Source organism: Lagenorhynchus albirostris, chromosome 14 (genome assembly GCF_949774975.1).
Source record: "Lagenorhynchus albirostris chromosome 14, mLagAlb1.1, whole genome shotgun sequence".
Lineage (NCBI taxonomy): Eukaryota > Metazoa > Chordata > Mammalia > Artiodactyla > Delphinidae > Lagenorhynchus > Lagenorhynchus albirostris.
The window spans coordinates 58,569,830-58,584,682 of record NC_083108.1 but is presented as its reverse complement, the minus strand read 5'-3'; the positions used below and the strand labels follow the sequence as shown (position 1 = coordinate 58,584,682).

Genomic DNA, 14,853 nt, shown 5'->3' with positions numbered 1-14,853 from the left:
CATGGTAAATGGTCATGCTTCTGGGATATTAACTGTACCTCCCTAACACCTCAACTACTTAAACAATTCAAGTGAGAATTCAGTCTATGAAAAGGGTTTGTGCTTGCTTTATCATACCTTCCCAAAGTAAGGCATGGTTGATTTTCACCACGATGTTTTCTGGCAGCTATTCCATAACACAAGAATAATATGGCTGTATTCCAGACCAAGAAATTAGTATCATCAAAATCACAAATTTAACCAACAGCATGAAAAAGATGAAAACATCCACATCCTTTAAAATAAACTGTCCTCAACACTGCCCTTAAGACAATATTTTTTAAAGTCCTTAAGGAATGTTTATGGTCTATTTTATACAGTTCTATATTAAATTTTTTAAAAATAAATTTTTTAATTTTTATATTTGGTTGTGTTGGGTCTTCGTTGCTGCGTGCAAGCTTTCTCTAGTTGTGGCGAGTGGGGGCTACTCTTCGTTTTGTTACGCAAGCTTTTCACTGCGGTGCCTTCTCTTGTTGCGGAGCATAGGCTCTAGGCATGCGGGCTTCAGTAGTTGCAGCACGCAGGCTCAGTAGCTGTGGCTTGCGGGCTCTAGAGCGCAGGCTCAGTAGTTGTGGCCCACAGGCTTAGTTGCTCCGTGGCATGTGGGATCTTCCCGGACCAGGGCTTGAACCCGTGTCCCCTGCATTGGCAGGCGGATTCTTAACCACTGCATCACCAGGGAAGCCCTATACAGTTCTATATTAACTTTTATAATGAGCATGTACTCCTTGTATAATCTACAAATAAAAATTTTAAAAATAATAAAATAGGTCGACTTACACTTGGTTTGCTCTGGAGAACTACAGTGTTCTGGTTAGAACCCAAGGGGAAAAAATAATGAGATGGCAGGTGAGAGAACTACTTTAGAGAGAAGAAGAGGGAAAGAGGTAAAAGGTACTTTCATGTGTTTTATGTTTTCTAACCCAGCCATCAGAATAGGAAAGGAAGCAAAAGATTCAGGACAGAAGCTCAATCCAGTAAATATAGGCTGCACTTTGGGTTGGTGTTGCTATATATTATCTCCTTCGGAAAGCTGAGCATGGCAGTTAATTTAGAAGACTATACCAAGTAAGTGCACTGTAAATAGTCTATTTGGTTTAGCTCTATGTGTGTATTACCTTCAAAATTCCACAAAGGTAAACCAACAGTGTAAAATAGAGTAACATTTAGGCAGCCAAACTGCTTGAAATGTAAACAACCAAGGGTTCATGCTTGCTATATCATACCTTCCCAAAGTAAGCCATGGTTGATTTTTAGCACAATGTTTTCTGGCAGCTATTCCATAACATTTTCCCACAAGAAAATGATGATTGTATTCCAGACCAAGAAATTACACACGCCCACGCAAGACAGCAGACCACACTGAAGGGACAGCAAAAACTGAAACACGATAGGGTAGAAAATGAGGCTAAAGAGGAGGAAGGCAGCAACATGAAGCACCTCGTCATTGTGTTGTTTGATCTTTATGATGACAAAAGCAATTTAAGGCTTTAAAAAAAGGCAGTGACACAATTCAAGCAGCATGTTTAAAAAGGTGCCATGGGGGGGGAAAAAGTGCCATTGGTGAAACTCTGGAAGACACACTAAAGAGGAATTACAGGAGAGACACGGAGACCACTTCAACTGTAACGACCAGATTGTGAGGTGGGAAGGAATAGTCAGCAAGAGCAAGGAGGCTAGAATGACATCAGCAACAAGAAGTAAAAATGCTTTGAAAATAATTTAAAAGAAACAATTAGCATTTATCTGTTATATTTATCTTCCAATAGTAATGACTAAACAATACCTCAAATTTTTTAAAAATAAAATTCTCATTACTTCATTAGATAATATTTACAAAAGAGATTAGTGGTAAAAAGATTTTTTTGGCACTGTCAAACAGTGGACCATAAAGGATCACGTTCTAACAATGTATTTAGAATTTTTAAAGAAAGTAATACAGGCAGCTGGGTTTACAATGATCTATTTGCCCTCGGTATGTACGTATATTTATATATACATTCATTTCCAGATGTAAAGGTCGACATATAAAATACTCATCTGCAATGGGGAGTTGACATAAATGACTTCTAAGGTTCTAAGATTCTAAAAATGAGTTGCTGGGTTTACTGACCTCTTTCTAGCCCTACAGGGCTCTAAATGTGCAACTTCCGTAGACCAGCAGAGGGCTGCAACAGCCCAGAGAAAATGGTGAGGCAGCTTGACTTGCATCTCTGGCACTGGGCGGTGGAAAAATTACAATACTGAAAGTAGAGAACTAACAACCACTACGTATTCACTTCACTGTCAACAGATTCTTAAAGGGGGCAAGAGCAAACCCCAAAGCCTGAAAACTAGAAGCACTCATAATTAAGCATTTTGCCACCAGCTCCTTTCTCTTCCTGCAAAATAGCAGTGTTTGGAAGCAGAACAAAATCTCACTAACATAGGGTAATTAGAAGGGAAAAAAAGCCAGACAAAATGAGTTAGCAACTCACACTTCCTTTCAGACCACTGCTCCACACCGCTGCTACCAGACTAATCTTCCTAAAATGATAATTTCATTAGGTTACTCGCACATCTACTTTGCCAATCTGTTCTGTACATAGTGCAGTGAAGTCTTTACTTTGCCTAGATTTTAAGCTACATTTCTACCTCATGTATACAAATCTTATTTTCAACTCCTCTAGTGAGACTGCTCTTACTGTTATACACAATATGCAACAGAGAGACTTCCCTGGTGGTCCTGGTGGTCCAGTGGTCCCCTTCCAATTCAGGGGATGCAGGTTTGATCCCTGGTCGGGGAACTAAGACTCCACATGCCGTGGGGCAACTGAGCCCTCGCACCACAACTACTGAGCCCACGCGCCTGAACTAGAGAGTCTGCGTGCCGCAAACTACACAGCCCACACGCTCTGGAGCCCGCACGCCACAACTAGAGAGAAGCCTGAGCGCCGCAACAAAAGATCCCGTGTGCCGCAACTAAGACCCGACTCAGCCAAAAATATAAATTAATGAATACATAAATAAGTACATAAATAAAAAAAAATGGGCAGGGAATGAAAAAATATGTAATAGACTTGAAACGGAAAAGGTCACTGTGGTGAACTTTCCATAAAGAAACAAATCTACATAAGTCTAGGGAAAGGGCAGATCCACTGTTGGGAAAAGTTTGTGCAAAGAGGGAGATAGGAATTTGCCTGGGGAAGTGAGGAAATGGCTCAAGGAAAGGTATACAGAGGGGTTCAACTGAATTGTAATTCTTAAGGTTGGTGATAGGTAGAAGGTTCTCACTATGCTATCTTCTGTACCTTTTAAATTATTTGAACTATTTCAAAATTTTAAAAAGTTTTTGGTATTTTACTTTGCCCCTCAAAAGACAAGCAGCCCATCTACTCAACAGATCATACGCCTGGTGGCATTCTCAGTACTACTCACACTTTAATCCCAAATAATGCCCTCATTTTTACGGCTTTCTATTTTTTAAAATATTTATTTATTTATTTTTGGCTGCACTGGGTCTTCGTTGCTGTGCACAGGCTTTCTCTAGTTGTGGCGAGCGGGGGTTACTCTTTGTTGTGGTGCGCAGGCTTCTCATTGCGGTGGCTTCTCTTGCTGTGGAGCACGGGCTCTAGGCTCGCGGTCTCTAGAGCACAGGCTCAGTAATTGTGGCGCACGGCTTAGTTGATGCGCGGCGTGTGGGATCTTCCTGGACCAGGGCTCAAACCTGTGTCCCCTGCATTGGCAGGCAGATTCTTAACCACTGCGCCACCAGGAAAGTCCCAATGGCTTTCTTTATAAATGACAGGTACATACTTCAGCCTTAAATGAAAGGAAAAGACTTCTAATTGCTTAGATAATTGGGTGCAGTTTGAATAGTGGCACATTAAAAAAAGAGAGATTTGAGATAAAGGATATGGCATAAAAACCAGAATCGTTTATGATAATCATGGCTTCTGCAATGTAAGTCTGAGATCCTGAAAATCATCTTTATCTACACCCAAACTCTCTATGCAGTTAGAGGTACTAAAATCAGTACCCCGCCCAAGAGAGCAAAACTTATGGAAGTATTAAGTTATTGCTAATCCACATACCATATCATTCCCACCCTGACCCAACAATAAGGTGGGTTATTAGCACTACTTCAACTATAGCCAAAGTTGTAGCTTCCATACAACTTCACACCAGGGCTGAACTGTCTGGGCCTTTAGTCCTGACCTGCTATCTCTGTCTTCTGCACACTCTCCAACATAAACCCACCTGCTATACTCCGCACAAGAATTCAGGACAACTGCCAAATTTAAATGAAGTATAATCTACAAAGATACTGAATCACTATGCTGTACACCTGAAACTAATATGATTGATATTGTAAATCAACCAGACCTCAATAAAAAAAAGTATTCAGGATAACTGCATATAGGGCATTTAAAAGAAAACATGCTCTAAACTGACTTAGGGTAGTAGTATTATTGGTTGCTCTTTTAGTCAGGGCAATTTAGGATTATAAACTGTTTCCCTGCCAAAGTATGCTGAGGAGAATAATAAGAAATATGGTACCGAGGGACCAAAGCATAGTAAATTCACTGTATTTTAACAGCTGTATAAGTAAGTAACAAGAAAAGTGTGGTACTATGGAAACTCCAACCCCAGTGACAAACAATATGTATTTGATTTTTAAAATAAAACATTTCCTGAAATATAATCATGTAAATGTTATGAACTGTGGATAAAAAAGGCAAATCTCACTTATGATGCTGATATTAAACAACTTTATCTATGAAAAGAAATATACTATAAAAAATAAATGCCTAAAAACACAAATTAGGACTATTTAAGAATGTAACAGTTCTACATCAAAAATTCAACTTAAATTTCCAAGTCAGTGATTCTTAGTCTTTTTTGCACAGACCCATCTCAGGGCCTGAAAGCCATAGGTTCTTTCACTGAAAAATTTGCAGTGTAACTTCCAAATGTTTACAGAACCTCTCTGTAATTATGGATCCTTGTTTTAAGTAATTATCTCTTGCAGCTAGATTTTAAGCTCCATACAAGAAGTCTTCTTCAGATATGTGCTTAGCATTGGCACCTAAAACCTTAAAACCTAAGCACCTTTTCAATGATCTCTTTGTCTCCTATATGAATTCTATACAACCTCGAATTATTTTCTAAGAAAATCTGTATTACATTACTCCCCATATTGGAAATTAATTTTTATTAAGCTCTTCTTCCTAGCAATCATGGCCTTTTTCATCTGCTACCCATCTTTTCTCCCTTAGTCCCAGTTCATCTCTTCTGCCAGTCAGACCATCCTCCTGTCATTAGCATCAGGGTGATCCTTTACACTGTGATGGAATCTACGGTACAACAATGAACAAGACAGACATGATCCATGTCCTCGAGGGCTCACCATGTTCCTTTCTACACCAACTAGAAAGCAATTTGAATGACTAAACAATAATACTGTCCGCCTATTCCACATGTCTATGTTTTGTTCATTGAGTGTAAATCCTTTAAAAAAACAACCTATGATATTGTCTTCGCTTATATTTTTCTAAACTCCTGTCTCAACGCTAAATGCAATAGCGTTCATAGAAACATTTAAAATTTGTTAACTAAACATGCAGTGTTTAAAACCTTCTTGATTATATCCATAATACTAGCTCACTGTGGCAAAACTTGAAAATACAGAAAAATAAAAGAAATTCTGGTTACTTTCATATTCAATATCCAGAGATAATCTGTCACACTGTCAGACTGGATCATTCAAGAACTTTCACTCCTTGTAAAAATCCATAATACAAAACAATTATTTTCCCCATAAAGGCTCATATTTTATCTATCATTTTACCTTTTTTTCTCTTAATAATATCAGCTTCTTTGAATGTGCAGTTTTGTAAAGGAGCAATACAGACACTGATTTAAACTCATCTGTATAATGGCAACAAGATAAACTTCACAAGGTAATGGTAAAGAGTGAACGAAAAGTTATGTGGAGAATCCATTATCAATCACAGGACATTTGTAATTATGCCTCTGACCAAAAGATATGAAGTATCAATTCACAGAACAGAAAATGCAAATGATTATTTCTCCATGTATTAGCTAATGATCCAAATTCCTGTAGCTAAAATCAAACCCTTCATACCGCAATTAAAGATGAAAGCCTTGGATGTAAAATGACAGCAGTAATATAACTTAAATGTAATGACACAAATTTTAATTGGTGACCAACAATTGTTTACTTTCAACAGCATGAGCACAAACAGAAGGTAAAGAGGTATTTTTTTGTTCTCTTGGACTGCAGCTTAAAGAGAACACTCATCTTCATTCTTGGGATGTTTTTATGAATTCTGGAAGACAGGGATAATTTCTGAAGGTTGAAGAACCACTACTGGGTGATCACCTCAGCTATCAATCTACAAACGAAGTTGGTTGATCTTAAGAAAAAATTTTTCTCAAAGTAATAAAATTACATTTATATAACACTTACAAATTTTAAGTTAGTTCTTGAGTAATAGCACCTAGAGTTGGAGACATTCCAGTAACAACTTTTTGAAGTTTCTTCATAACTAGATATGTAAAATATCTATTCTCATCATATATTAAAATAACACATATGTAAGTATCTAACAGTACCTAGAATACTAATGCTCAATAAAAGGTCTTTTCTTTGATCACCAAGTAACTTCCAAATAGTTAAAATTAAACTCTAGTAAAAAGAACTTATTTTAACTCAGAGGTTGCAAGACTTTAGTACATAATATTAAAATATAAGCCAAGGCTTTATTCCTAGTTACAATATTTTTGTGCAAATTATGGTAGGAAACATTCTGTAAATTTTAAATTTTCTCATCTAAGTGACATCATTAAACACCAGCACTAATTAGTAAAGTGGTATAAAGAATGTTTTTAGTATTTACTCCTACCCTGCTTGTTAAAGTTTCAGAAGTGGTAGAACAGAATGGAAGAAAGCTGTGTACAATGCGGCTTTGGTGGAAGAGAGAATACAAGTAGGTGTTTCTTTCCTCTTCCTTCAGATTTGCTAATGCTTCTCTTTCACGAGTGCATTTCAAAGGAGTCTAGCATTACTCCAGAGAATTTTAACCTGGATCCTATCCATGGTTCAATATCATTAGATTAGCGGATTTTTTGCTGGTCTCAGAGTAGCTGTGAAATTCAAGAGATCGGATATAAAATGTACTTCATGAACTACAGAACATCGTAATTTTTTACATACTATTATCTTTTATCGTGAGTTACTACAGCTATTTCTAGAAAGAGAGAGCCACACACACATGGTTTTTGTTCTCTATTAGAAGTCAGAATGCCAAAAAAACTCCTATGTAGGAAGAACAATAATCTGAAATGTAAGAAGCTACAGGACTCTCCCAACTCTTTCAAGCAATAAGGTAGTTTAACAACATAGCATTTATCACAAGTATTTGTGGTATCTCCCCCAACTGCGGCCCAAATACAAACTGATAAACAGAAATGTAAACTACTACATATTTTGAAACAATTTTAGTGCAATAAACAAATATTAAGGGACTGGCCAAAAAAAGACACAATTTTTAAAAGCCGAAGAAAAATGATTTTGCAACTTGCAGCTTCATAATTTACCTCTTCTATTTACCTCAATTTGGAAGCATTTCTGTATTTAAACCTAATTCTCTAAGAACTTAAATTTGAATTTCTTAGAATTGTGGAAGGTTCCACTAATCAGAAAACCTAGTTTTGGTTGCTATTTTCTAACCTGGACAAACTCATATTTACTCTTGCTGGATCTATTCCTTTATAAAAGTCCCAAATGAATTTGGTTAGTTATCTTTCTCCTTCAGTCACTCTGTTTAAAGTATGTTTCCTTAGAACAATGAACATAATATCAAGGTGGAGTCTGTTAGAACAGCCTCTTAGTACTAACAACTGTAGTCCTTCTGTTGCTGGCGAGACTAATTTGCTTCTGACAACATAAAAAAACCCAACTACATCAGCATCTCATTAAAAGGCTTGCTGGACTGTTTTCCACAATTCTCATAAGGTATTTTCTTTTCTTTTTGTTTTTTAACCAACATAGTAGAAGGTACAATGCTGCCCCCCACCCCACCAAATTTTTCACAAAGTCAGAAACTTAAAAACTGCCCTAAAACTTCTCAAAATCAGCTGAACACTCTTAGAGGTAGAATACAGAGAGATGGTTAAGAATGGGGACGGCAGAGTCTGTCACTTTTTTAGGTCTGTGAATATCTGTACACCACGTAACAGTTCAAAGCCTCATTCTCCTCAGCCACAGTATCTGTTTTACAGGGTTATTATGAAAATTATCTGAAATATTTCACTTAAAACTTTGAACACAGATACGTGCAGATTCTACATGCTCAACAAATGCTTATCATAACCTTTAGCTTCAAGGTTACAAATAATCCATGTATGTAACACTACAATACTACAATGATGTTCCCAGTATTATCGATTTAAAGCGCTAAAAGAAAAAGGTCTTTAAACCTAACAGCAAAAGTCAACAGTGTCTTAACATTTCTGCACTTATATTTTAGATCTATAAGATAACCTTAACATGAACTACTCAAAAGCTGAGTTTATAAAGGAAATTACCTCCTGTTATTGCCATTATCTAGAAACTAGCAACAAATTAACATTTTTACTAAGATACTTTCACTATTACTTTTAAAAAGCCACTGCCTGTTAAAGAAACTGATTATGCATGCATGAGTGTATATGAGAATGTTTTCAAATGCTATACGAAGAAACTTCATATTCTCCAGAGGAAGTCAGGCTCTAACAACCGCAATATTTAAAATGTTCATAAGAGGCTTTACTAAGATTAGAACTAAGTAGGGATCAGAAAATGTATCTACAGGGAGTTATAATCTATAAAACAGCAGGTGCTCAAAACAATGAAGCTAAGGCTAAGCAAAAACCTAGGGATCTAGACACCTTAGATAATACAGTAGAAAACTGTATTTATTTTAAAAATAATGTCACCACTTTTTACACAGATAAAAGCTTATAGTATATAATGTGCTTTCCATATGTAATCACATTTGTTCCATCAAACAATCCTGTAAATTGTGTAGGAAAATTATTTTTGCAGATTACAAAGGCAAGGTTCTGAAAGTATGATTTGTCAAAAACCACAGTTAGGAAGTGACAAATCAAGAATGTAAACCCTGGCCTTCTCACTTTTATTTGCCTGTTCTTTCCACTACTCCATAAAGCTACTTCTTAAAGAAGCAAATTAGCATCTTCAGAAAAAAAAATCTCTAGGCCAAACCACAGACTGTTTTAATTAGCTGTGCTGACTTGGGTAAGTCATTCCCCCTTACCAGGCCTTCATTTTCTCATCTGTAAAATGAGAGAAACGGATTAGAAAATCTGAGGTCTCTTCCAGTTCTAAGGATAAATCTCTAAACTACAATCTTTACAGAGTGCAAGCATTTTACAAATACATGTTGATGTCAGCTTCCGCAACAAGTTCCAAGTCAGAAAGTGGTGTCATTAGCTATTAAGCAACCTACTGCAATTACTGGATAAATTCTTCATGTCTATCTGATAGATGTTGCTTCAGTAGCATCAAGTTTATATACAGAAAGCTGTCTAAACCTTTTATGGACTACGATGGACATGATTAATCTCACTAGTCATTCTCCTTTTAGCCTGAAACAATGCTCTTAAAACATAAGAATGGCTTACAGAAAATTTAACTACTCATCAACTCATACCAAGAAACTGAACATTTTTACTATTATTTTTATTCTATAGAATAAAAACGTCTTTTCCAATGATGAGTTTTCCAAATATCCCTATTTCTCCAGTCTACCTCGAAGATGATCAGTTACCTTTTACAGCAACTTCTATAGCAAAAAAAAAAAAAGTAACATAAACAATTTGATAAAAACATCTTCCTTTTAAATTCATTCCACCAGTTGGGCACTCGTCTCCAAACAAAATTCAAGCTTTTTTCCCCCTTCCTGGTATTAAAGAACTAAAATCAAAGACCGCACAATGTATTTCCACCTACTAAGTTCTTTCCTCATCTGAATACTTTATTTTCTTTACTCTGCCTCAAATAGTCTTCATGGAATACACACCCAGAGATTTCCACTTTCCCAGCTCTGCTTGTTCATAAAACCATCCTAACAACAACTATGGAAACCAGAGAGATTAAGAACATTACAGGCATCCTGCTCTTTTCCTTCCATGAATACTACTTAAGTTTTACTTCATTTTAACACCTTGCCTGTCCCTAAAATAGAACACATACCCCGAATAGTTAGGCTTGACCTTACTCAGTCAACCGTCTGCAGACCTTTAGAAATTTGGTTACTGCTTGTGTCGACTATAAAAGATCTTTTAGTAAAGCCTTCCCCCCCCTTGCCTATGAAACATTTCGAATGTTTACATGTTTTTGCGTTTAGCCCAAATTAAAGACTTTTCCCAACAAGCTTAGCTAATATAACGACTTGATCTTACACAGTCGACACTATCTCATTTTGTTTTTTAAGCCACTTGGCACCAATATAGCACATGTTCTGCCAGTTCTGAGCTAATCTCCAGGAAAGCCTTTGTATAACGACTGAAGAAACTGAAACAGATCAGTGCCCAAGATTTTTAAGAGCCTATATAAGCATATGTTTTTAATCAACAGTCAATTTATTTTAAAATAGCTATTTCACCAGTTCGCCTTCTTTTATAATTTACATAAACCGTTTTAAAATAAAAAAGGACACATGACTGAGAACTCAGGTTCACTTCAACTTCAGGATTAGAGCCGATTCCGAAGTGTTAAGGATCTCTGGGTCTGCGACCCTTTTCACTGCGTCCGCAGGGTGGAAATTACACTCTCGACCGCTAACAGCGCTTAAACTGTTTCCTACGGTTTCTACGGGTGCAAGAGTGTCAACTTCCCGTCCTAAACTGTTTCTTACTGTTATTATTAAAACAGCTGTCAGCTGGGCTTCGGTGACCTCTTTGTACAACCGTTTATTCAACGCTTTGGAAACCTCGAGGCTGCGTCACACCGTGTTACCCTCGAACTAGCTCCAAGAACCCGGCGGCCCGAGGGTCCGAGAACGCCGGGGCCCGGCTCGTCCGCGCCGCGAAGCTGCCTACCCGCGGCCCCAGGCTGGGGGCGCCCCGCCCCCACCCCGCCCGGCTCCCGGCGGCGCCCCCCCAGCCGCGCACACTCGCTCCCTCATTCCCTCGCACGCACACGCGCCGCGGCCCCGCCATGTTCCGGGAGCGGCGCGGCCGCCCGCGGAGCCCCCGCCCCCCGCTCGGGCAGCTCCCGCCGCGCCGCGACCACTGCGCTCCCGGCGGGGCAGCCGTACTGTCAGCGCGGCGCCGCAGGGCGGGGCGAGTCCCTACCTCGCTCGGGGGAGGGGACGGGAGCCGGCGCAACTGAGGGGCTCCTCCCGGGCTCCGGGGCCGGGGCTTGAAACCGCGCCCCTCCTTCCTCCTCGCCTGTCGCCACGCCCCCCTCGCCCGCACGGACCCGAGGCACGGCCGGCGCGGGAGGGTCTATCCCTGGAACGAGGGCCTCGGCGCCGCCGTCGCTGTCGTGGTCTTCGCCGCCGCCGCGAACGCCGCCAAGGCCGGGCTCGAAAACATCTCCGGTCTCCGCCGCCCCTCACCACAGCCTGCTCGCTCCCAGGACGGCGCCGTCCGGCGATTGGCCGCGGCGCGGGCACGTGACGCGCCGGGCACGGGACGGGCGGCGTGAGCGCTCCGCCCCCGGCCCCGCCGCCCCTTCCGCCCGCCTCCCCGCGCCGCGGCCCGCCGCTCTGCCTGGGCCGGGAGAAGCTTCCCGAGCCGGGGGCGGGGGTCGGGGCGTACCAAGTGGACGCGGGGGTGCGGACCCCACCCGCCTCGCCGCCTCCCTTCCGCCGGCACCAGCCCCAGAAGGGAGGGGCCTAGGGGAGCGAGGGAGCCGCGCAGGCGCCGCCGACGTGCCGGGCCGGCGGGTGCCGCTTCGCGCTCTGCGGCGACCATGGCCGTGGCAGTGACTGGAAACTTCTGGAAATGGCGGCAGCGAGGAAGAGGAGGCTCTGTCTACGTTGGGTATTCACATGTTATTTTTGCGGGGGCGGGCGGACGAGTTTGCGAGCTGGGACCCGGGAGAACAACGCTGCTGCCCCAGCTGGCGGCAGAGGCGGGTGTCCGCCCCGGCTCGCGGTGGACTGCGGGCCAGGGGCGTTGGGAAAGGCGGTGCGGCCGGGTCCGCGCACTGCGCCTGCGCACCGACGGCCGCACCTGCGGAAGCACGGGGCTGGCCAGGCCGCAACGCGCCCCTCACCTGAGCCATGTGGGCCCCGGGCCCATCCCTAAAGCACGTTCGCGTGCACCTGTCGCGGGGACTACACGGACTCTGCAATACGCCCTCTCACAGCCACACCTTCGGATGACCTTTTCAGACAAATTTAAGTGCATTTTCCCCCATCCGAGATAGTACTTCTCAGGGCACTGCCAGCTGGAGGACCGTGCAGGAGGGAAATTTACCGCCTCGGCTGTCCAGCTCCTGGCACTCTGACTTCCTCTGGAGGGTTATCCGCGACAGTTTGTACTTGCCCTTATTTAACCACCAAAGGGATTACATAATCGGAGGGAAACCATTTTATTGAGTTCCTTTTGGACGCTTTTTATTTACATTGAGGCTAATCCGCGACAATTTGTGCATGCCTTTATTTAACCATAAAAGAGCTTGCGTAATTGGAGGGAAACCATCTTCCTCCTCATCGTTGTGTCCTCCAAACTACAGCACGCATTTGTGACTTAATGAGTGAAGTTACGAATTTATGTCATTAATCAGATGATATATTTCAGACTTCACAGAGAAAGCTAAATCCCAGCATTTAACCATACAAAGCATAAACTTGCATTAAACATCACTATTTTTTACTTTCCTAGGTTCCTGATTTCTCCTACCTTTAAAAATATTAGGTTCAATATGAATTGTAAGAGAGCACCTTGTGGCTAGAAGTGGATCAGTGTTACGTATAATTTGGATATTTATGGCGTGAAATACAAAGAAAAATCCACTAAAAATTTAACCAACTCTTGTCTGACTTCAAGTCGTTGAGTTGGTTCTCATTTAGCTCGCTGTCATAGGGAGAATGGATGGTAGTGGCAATAGCTATTTCTACAAAAGTACGAGCCTCAGTTCAAAACTGAAAGGTAGCTAATCTTGAATTTGCTGAAATCAATTAACCATAATTCATGCCATAATTATCTGCACAATCTTATTACTTAAAAGTCACTGAATACATGAAAGACTCAAGGCAATTGTGATCCAAGGCACTGTACTGACTACACTTGAATAGGACACTATCTGTAAAAGAAAAGTTCATTGTAAAATCAGTCAAGTTGCAAAAAAAATTTTATTGAAGCTCCTATTAAGATTATACGCGACAAATTATAAGTCAGCCACAGTTTGTTATTGGAAAGTTTCAAAATCAAGGGAAGAGGAGCTAATTTTCCTTTTCAGTGTGAAACTAGAAGTATAAATCAAGAAGTTAATTCTTATTATGGACAGAGACCTCAAAAGAAGCTGGAGCTAGTAGATTAGTAAGTTGCTAAGGCTGTTAATTATAGAGCCCTGTCTTTCATTGGCTCAAATCCTGGAATCCATCTTCAGCAAGTTGGCAAAGTATGTTTTCTTAATAGTACCAGGAGATCAAGGAACCCAAGCATTAAACATCACTCTTAGCCAAGGTTAAGTTTTATTACATTTATTTAGGGTTATTACTAGCAGACACTTAAAATGTGTGTATTTGATATCTAGAAGCCATCTGCAAAATTTACTTTCTTTCCAACTTCTTACCTTTAGAATCAACTACTGTTACGTTTTGCTACATGATATACAGTTAGATCATTCAAAAAATCCTGCCATATTTCAGGAAGGTGAATATAATAAAATAAAAATACAATCTCAATCATGGCTTATCATATGACAGTCTATACAGATGTAATGCTTTAATACTCTTATGACTATCATCATGTTGTAGGACTTATTAGGGCAATGGCTCCATCCAGTCACAGCAAGTAATTCTGAGGAATTGGCAGCTTTCCCTAGCTACACTCAGTAGCCGCTCCAAAAACCACCAAAAAAGCCAGACATTAGATTCTTTGCCCCGTAGGAAAAATGACAAGTTGATTTGTTGGTTCATTTTTGTGATAAAAAAATTTAAATAGCAATAAGAACATTTCCTCCCTAAATATCTTTTTTTGTAAAAAACAGCACAGAGCTAGGAACTGAGAAGAGGAAATGAGGGAGCAAGTGGTGTTAGACACATCAACACTGCCAACTTCTCCTTACGGGTTTCAAAAATAGGCTGGGATATAGCTTCATCTCAGGCAACCGAAAACTGGCAAGAAAATTTTAATCAGTGTGTTCATATACATTTGGAACCATCTTGGATTACTGTAATGAAATTTTACTTGCCAGGTGTTTTTAAAAGCCTATCTGTAGTTATTAAAACCAGTGCTCTTGTGTTAAAAATTGATAGGATTTTCAAGAAAAATGGACAAAAAGATTAAGCAAGATTCAACTCAAAATCCTAGTATGTACTACTGCAGTACAATGTAAGTGATGATCTAAGAACTATAGAATATGTTTTGATAATGATATAACAGTATGCCTATAATTATAACGACCTAAAATCAATATTCTGCTTCTAAAGTAGTACATAAGTTAATCAGTGCATATCCTTAATACATGACTTGTTTTTTCACCCAGTATCTGAAACCTTCCCACTCCTAACATTTCGTCTAGTGGGAAAAAAAAAAGAATTATGTCAAAGTGTAAGGCATTTTTTACAA

General features: G+C 40.3%; 1 protein-coding gene across 5 annotated transcripts in view; it reads right to left on the bottom strand.

The window, feature by feature from the left end:
- The window catches only part of ANKRD12 (ankyrin repeat domain 12), a 116,031-nt gene extending 104,342 nt beyond the window's left edge, over positions 1 to 11,689 (bottom strand). For 4 of the 5 annotated variants that reach the window (XR_009534913.1, XM_060121974.1, XM_060121976.1 and 1 more), the window contains exon 1: positions 11,404 to 11,689. The gene's annotated coding sequence lies outside the window, so the exon portion shown is untranslated. The remainder of the gene's footprint in view (positions 1 to 11,403) is intronic. The other variant, XM_060121975.1, reaches the window with a different exon arrangement.
- Positions 11,690 to 14,853: the final 3,164 nt, after the last annotated feature.